Raw genomic sequence first — 7,372 nt, 5'->3', positions numbered from 1 at the left:
TAGGGGTTTTCGTGCAACTTCAATCATTTAGCTCTTTTCCATTCAACTAAGAGGATGAATGCACAATATGTAGCTTTTCTCTAGCCTAAGGCTTGTCTCCATTTTTAATTTTAGCCATCACAAAAAAAATGATACACACTTGGTTTAGGATAAAAATACAGCAATGAAAGTTGCAATTATGTACGATAATGGAGGCCGAAACACACAATAGAGTTCAGAGGTTGAGTGACAAGCAATGAAGGTTGCTATTAGGTTAGACAACAATTAAGGCTGCTTAATTTTACACGGTCAGAGGCTCCCAATGATCAGGAGCTTTGATAACATCTCAAGAACAAAAATGTGATAGTAACACAATCTTTATGATTGGAGATCCCATGAATAAGATTCATACGGGTCAAAACAAGTCACTTGTTAATTCTACTAACACTAAAATTTATTTTAAACCAATTATTGATAGGATAAATTTTGTAATTAAAATTCTATATGGTGTAAGAATTTTAATCTAACAAACTTTTATTGATTTTCATATCTCTTATGTAACACTTCGTTAGGATGCTACCTAAACACTTAGGAATTTTCGCAATTTTCTGAACATATTTATTTCTCACTATATAAAAATATGTGGAATGTAAAACTTTCGTCTACTACATCAAATAAATGTTCCCACTTTAAAATTTATTCAATAATAAAAATATATAAAAATAAAATTCAATAATTTAAGTTGTTCCAAGATACATCCAAAATAAAAATCCTTTTTCCCAATGCAAACCTCGGCTCCTCACTTTGTGCATCCAAAACATCATCTGCAACCTCATCTGCTTTTGTATAACACAATGCATACAATCATCACAAGTGGAAACCACAACCACAAACATGCAAGGGTGAGTTAACTTAACAAAGCGTCATAATTAACATAAGTTATATAAAGAATAAAATTATCACACCACACCACACACAAGCCTTTATTATTAAATCATTAATTTCATCCAGTATCATATAGTAAATAACAATAATTATTGTATCATCCAACGACAACAAATCCACGTGTAGTCTTAACTCAAGAGTTTGAATCATCAACATAACCTTTGTACGTAGCTTACCATCCAAATCAGCTTACCTCTAGAGCCAAACCATTTCTTCCTTCCTGCTTCCCAGGAATCTTTAGATAGCTAAGAAAGTTTAACCAAGAAAATAAGTTAACATGATCATAATTTTTGTCTGGTGTATATCCATATACTTAAAACAAATTTAGGCCAATTAACTAATACTTTTGAATTATTGTTTAATATTTTCTGTAAAATCTCCTCCATGATGAGTTCCTCATAGTAACTTAGATTTTCTATGACAGATTTTTACGGCATCATCATAAAAAAAATGTATCTTTTATATGATTCTTGCAATTGATGTCCAAATACTTGAATGTGTTTGTCTCGTGTATAATGATAAGCTTTCGGAATAAACTATAATGGTGATTCAAAACCCATTAATAAAAAAACTCATATTTTTTGTCAATTTTATTTTGAAATTTTTTTGTAGGATATACTTATAAATTTTGTTATAAAAAAATTACAGGAAATTGCTGTCAATTTTTTTGCAAAATATTTTGTATAAAACAATTTTCGCAACAAATTTATTGGGAAATACTTGCGAATTTTATAATTTTGTAGGAAATAATTACCCACGAAGGAATTATCTGCCAATTAAAATTTTTAGAAAAAATAGCAAAAAAAAGTCTTTCCCTGCAAATTTTTTTAAACAAATTTGCAAGAAAATTTCCATGTAATATGAAAATTTTTAGTAGTGACTTTCTGTTTTCTTAAAATATATTTTTTAGTTTACAGTCCCCTCACAAATTCGGTTACGACATTCAAGTATGTTTTGATATATATATATATATATATATATATATATATATATATATATATATATATATATATGTTCCGGTCTGCGAAATTATCAACTGACCAGAACGTTTCTTCTTCTCTCTCTGTCTCCCTTTTCTCTCTCAAATCACCTCCTTTTTTCCTTCTTTTCTATCTCCTTCTTCTGTTTTTCTTAGTCCCCTATTTATCAGATCTTTTCTGTTATTATATCTCCTGGATTCCAGCTAACCAACTCACCACTTCTTCCACTATATCTCCTCCGATATCCTCGCGTAGTGGTGTTCCTAAAAAGAAGGGAATACTCGCTTGTTAGTTACTTAAAAAATCGCGGTGAGCGACATTCTCTCAATTTATAAAGATGCCGAGCTCCCCAATGTGGCCGATGTGTCCGATTCTTCCGAGCTTGACAAGCCTTCATCCGGGAGAGTACACAGCCCTCCAACTTTTCATTATGTTTTGCATAGTGAGAAGTTGTCACATCTTCCATTCCTAATCAAATGACGTGACATTTCTGACTTTGTTTATTGCGCCCACCTACCCTTACACGTGTCAGTTTATCGAACCGACAATGGCTTTTTGAAATCTAACGGATGTAATTTGAAACAGATGTAACCGTTTTGTCTCCTAAAACCTCTTTTGCTTCCTTCCTTATCTATTCACGACCATTTTCAGTGATTTTCGTCTGGCGCTTCTCTCGCGACTTTTGCTCATTGTGTTTTTATTCTCCCTGTCCGCGATTCCGGTGAAGGTGTGTTTTTCGCTTATCCCTTCTGGATTTGTTTGTTAATGACGACATTATCGTGTGTCCACTCTTTCTATTTCTTTAAACCTTTATGTTTGATAAACCCTAATTTGATTTCAATTGTTACCGGATTCCATAGATTGCCTTTATATCTCTTTCAAAAAAATCTTTCTATATAAAAAAGGAAGGACGAAAACTCCAATTTCTAAAGAAAACGGGTATATTTGGGATTCATATTCGTCGTCTTTTTGTCTATTTCCAAGAGGTTTCTAGGGTTTATGCTTTAAAAATGCTTAAAAGTTTTTGTTTTTGACCTTAGTAGATTCAAAGATGACTTCCTATGATTCTTAATACCCTTGGGCTCCGTTAAATCTAAAGAGAGAGTGTACTGGTTTCTGCACTGAAAGACGAATCCAAACCCTTAGAGAGAAACAAGCTTTATGTAAGGATGATGAAAACGACGTAATTGTGGGATTATGTGAATTAGATGAACCCGTGTGCAGGGATGGCACTCTCCCGCCTTTGCAGACTTTCACCTTTGTTTATGTAACCTTATTTGAAAGGCTCGGTTTCAGACTCCCTTTCAGCGACTTCGAAAAAGGATTATTATCCGCGTTAAACGTGGCGCCTGCTCAATTACATCCCAATAATTGGGCTTTCGTCCGAGCTTTTCATATCTTGTGTAATGGCCTTGGGATCCGACCTACACCGAACATGTTTCTGTATTTCTTTAAGCTAAAAAATAGCTCGAAGTTATTGTGGACCTCTCTGAATGGAGTAAGTGGCCGAGCTCTTTTTGCATTATACCAATCTTCCTAAAAAGGCTTTAAAGGGGCTTTTATAAAAATCTTGGCACCTTCCCACAACCCAACTTTATTAGAAGGGTTCCCTCTGTACTGGACAAAAAATCCCTCTCCAAAGATCACACGTCAACTTGAAGACTTAAACCCGGTTGATCGAAAGGCCTGTGAGGAGTTGATGGGTCTAGAAGTCATTTTCGACATTCGAAAGATCTTAGAGCTTGAGTACCGGGAAGTAGATTTAAGAGTTTTCATTGGTATTAATCTGACTTTAACAAAGTTTTATTGCTTATTTTGGTGAAATTTTGTGCCTTTAACTCTTGAATTTTGATCTTTCTAAATTCGCAGAAAGGCAGATGGCTCTCTCTCAAAAGGACCTTCTGCGTCGTATCAAAAAAAAACAAATATTAAGATCGGGGCGAGCTCCCCAGTCCAGGGTTCATCCTCTCGCAAGGAGTCGGATAGCGGACCCGGAATCACTATACGAGAGCCAACTTCAAAAAAGAGGAAGTTGGTAGTCGGGGGAAATCAACCTCCTATATCGGAGACGTCGGACTCTATTGACTCTCTGCCTGATATAATGGAGATCCGCAAAGCGACAGTGACGAGTTCAAGGAAAAGCTTCTAGGATGAGGATTTCGAGCACATAGCTCACGGACGTGCTCACAACTTTTCAGCTGCTGATGATGTTATCCTCTCAAAACAAGTTTCCAACTCGACCCGAGAAGGACTGCTTCGTAATTTGCATCAGGCTGAGGCGTCTTCGCTGTTCTTGGTCAATCGTTTAGAGGCATTGGAGTTAAAAGAAGCTAGCTTGATACGTGAAGTTGAGGCTTCTAAGAAAGAGATGGCGAAACTCCGATTAGACGCCGCCGAGCTCGTCAAGATCCGTCAAGTCTTGAAAGACAAAGAAATTGAACTCGGTGACAAAGAAACTGAGTTGACAAATCTGAGGGTTAAGGTCGATGAGCTGACTCCGAAGATGGAAGCTTATGAAACTCAGGTTCAAGGATTGGTGGAAAAATGCAAGAAACTGGAAAATGAAAAGGAAGAAATGGCCGACCAGTTATGCACCACTTTGAATCAAGGGTTTCAACTGGCTTTGAACCAAGTCAAAATACTCTGCCCCGAGGCTGATATTTCAGGTGCTGATATTACCAAGGAGGTGGTGGATGGCCAACTCGTTGAGATAACTGATGATTAATATGTCTGTAACAGTTTAAGATTTCCTAGTTTTAGAACGATTTTGAATTTTTGTGAACATTGGCGTAAATTTGTCTTGTTTTGTTTTTTAGTTTGGGATTTAGGGAACGCCCGAAGAAATGTTTAACTTTAAGGCATGCTGACTCATGAATCCTTATAAATGGGGTTTTGAATTGCTAAATAGAGTGATACGTGAATTTGGACCACTTTTTCTGGGAACGAAAGTATAACAGAAAGTAATATGGTGTGAGATGTTTGTGGAATAATAAATGAAAAGGTAAGAGGAATCATAGATGTATCAAATTAATCCATACTTGTATAAACTCAGAAAAAATACATATATCAATTTGGAACGCCGCAGACATATATATAACTTTTAAGAAGAAATAATAAGCCTATAAGCTAGGACCATGTTGAAACCGAGGTTTAATTGAAAGAAGTACCTTGGACATTTTGAGCAGATCACCCTGCATCTTCAAATATGCACTCAATTGTATGGTCTTCCGAGTTGGATTAATCTCAGCGTACTGAAACTTCAGCGATTCAGCCCTTATCGTGTTGAGGTTTATCGGTGGAGTCGGACCGATTAAGCCCTCAGCGTACCGAGGTTTTAGGGATGTATTCGGATCGATTTAGCCCTCAGCGTATTGAGGTTTTACGATGGAATCGGTCCGATTAAGCCCTCAGCGTACTGAGGTTTTAGCGTTTTATTCGGACCGATTTAGCCCTCAGCGTACTGAGGTTTTAACGATGGAGTCGGTCCGATTAAGCCCTCAGCGTACTGAGGTTTTAGCGATGTAGTCGGACCGATTGAGCCCTCAGCGTACTGAGGTTTTAGCGATTTATTCGGACCGATTGAGCCCTCAGCGTACTGAGGTTTAACGATGGAGTCGGTCCGATCAAGCCCTCAGCGTACTGAGGTTTTAGCGATATAGTCGGACCGATTGAGCCCTCAGCGTACTGAGGTTTAACGATGGAGTCGGTCCGATCAAGCCCTCAGCGTACTGAGGTTTTAGCGATGTAGTCGGACCGATTGAGCCCTCAGCGTACTGAGGTTTTAGCGATTTATTCGGACCGATTGAGCCCTCAGCGTACTGAGGTTTAACGATAGAGTCGGTCCGATCAAGCCCTCAGCGTACTGAGGTTTTAGCGATTTATTCGGACCGATTGAGCCCTCAGCGTACTGAGGTTTAACGATGGAGTCGGTCCGATTTGGCCCTCAGCGTACTGAGGTTTTTGGTAAAGGATTTTTAGAACACACTATGTGAATAACTCCCACCTCGTTAAAAAACCCTGTTGTGTAACAGGGAAAAAGAGTGTGAGGTTTTATTATCTCAAACAGGAGGAAACTGTGTCCACAATTAACAAAAATATGGGAAGAAAGAAAATAGAGTACTTAACTAAAATAGAAACGCAGATTTGCGGCATTCCATGTCCTGGGTATGGAGGTTCTGTCTAAAGTTTCCATTCTGTATGCCCCTCCAGGAAGCACTTCCTTAATCCGAAAAGGACCGACCCATTTGGGTGACAGTTTGTTCTCCATCTCAGTCAGATGTGCCCTTCTCAACACCAAATCTCCGACCTTGAAGTCGCGTGGAACGACCTTAGTTTGATACCTTCGTTCAACTCTCCGCTTTGTGGCCTCCCCGGTGATTCGCGCTAATTCCCGCATTTCGTCTAGGACATCCAGGTTGACTCGGATTCCTACGCTGTTTTCCTCCCAGGTCATTTTGGCTCTACTATTGGTAGGATTGTTGATTTCAACGGGTAGCAGAGCATCCGTTCCGTAACCAAATTAAAGGGAGTTTCATGGGTGGTTGACTGAGGTGTAGTGTGATACGCCCACAAGACTCTCGGAATCTCATCCGGCCATGAAGTTTTGGAAGCGAGCACTCTACATTTAAGTGCTTTTAAGATGACCTTGTTTGCTGCCTCTGCCTGGCCATTTGTCTACGGATGTTCAATGGAAGAAAAACATTGGGTGATTCCTAATTGCTTACATGTGTGTTGAACTTGCGTGCTGGTGAACTGGGTGCCATTGTCAGATATGAGTCTGCAAGGAACGCCGAACCGACAGATTATGTTCTTCCATAAGAATTTTTTCGACTTTTGATGCGGTGATGGAAGCGACTGCTCTGCTTCGATCCACTTCGTTAGGTACTCCACTGCCACGATAAGGTATTTCAATTGTCGAATAGCCGTTGGGAAGGGACCCAAAATATCTATTCCCCAGGTATGAAAAGGCCAAGGTGGATGTATAGAGTGTAATCCGTCAGGAGGAGCACGATAGAGATTTCCGTGTCCTTTGGCATTGGTCGCATGCGTTTTGGCATGTTCTAGGCAATCTTTCTTCATTGTGGCCAAAAATACCCTGCTCTTAGAACCCTTAATAACAAAGTCCGACCTCCAATATGATTTCCACTGATTCCTTCATGCAGCTCGGACATGATTCTTTCAGACTCTTTTTCCTCAATACAGGTCAATAAAGGCCTCGAAAATCCAAACGAAATAGATGTCCATCTATTAAGGTAAACCGTGCTGAACATTTCTGAGACGTTGTGCCTCAACAGCATCTGTTGGCAAAATTCCATCAGCTAAGAAGGCTTTGATGGAGTCATCCAAGATTGTGAAGGGGAAACACTGCCCAATGTCATTACTTCGAAGCCACTAGACGAATTAACCCTAGGGGTCGTTAGGGTTTCTTTTATCACTGACCTTTGTTGACCTGGTTTGGTATAGCTGGC

General features: G+C 38.9%; 1 long non-coding RNA gene across 1 annotated transcript; it reads left to right on the top strand.

Moving 5' to 3' along the window:
- Window positions 1-2,757: 2,757 nt before the first annotated feature.
- On the top strand, window positions 2,758-4,761 carry LOC114165262 (uncharacterized). Its single transcript, XR_014984103.1, has 2 exons — window positions 2,758-3,682; window positions 3,774-4,761. It is a non-coding gene; the product is annotated as an uncharacterized LOC114165262 (long non-coding RNA).
- The last annotated feature ends 2,611 nt before the right edge of the window (window positions 4,762-7,372 follow it).

The sequence above is a fragment of the Vigna unguiculata genome, chromosome 1, assembly GCF_037176805.1.
Source record: "Vigna unguiculata cultivar grain cowpea cultivar isolate G323 ecotype 2 chromosome 1, ASM3717680v1, whole genome shotgun sequence".
Classification (NCBI taxonomy): Eukaryota; Viridiplantae; Streptophyta; class Magnoliopsida; order Fabales; family Fabaceae; genus Vigna; species Vigna unguiculata.
Note: the sequence above shows the minus strand (reverse complement) of the source record. Positions and strands in the feature narration are given on the sequence as shown.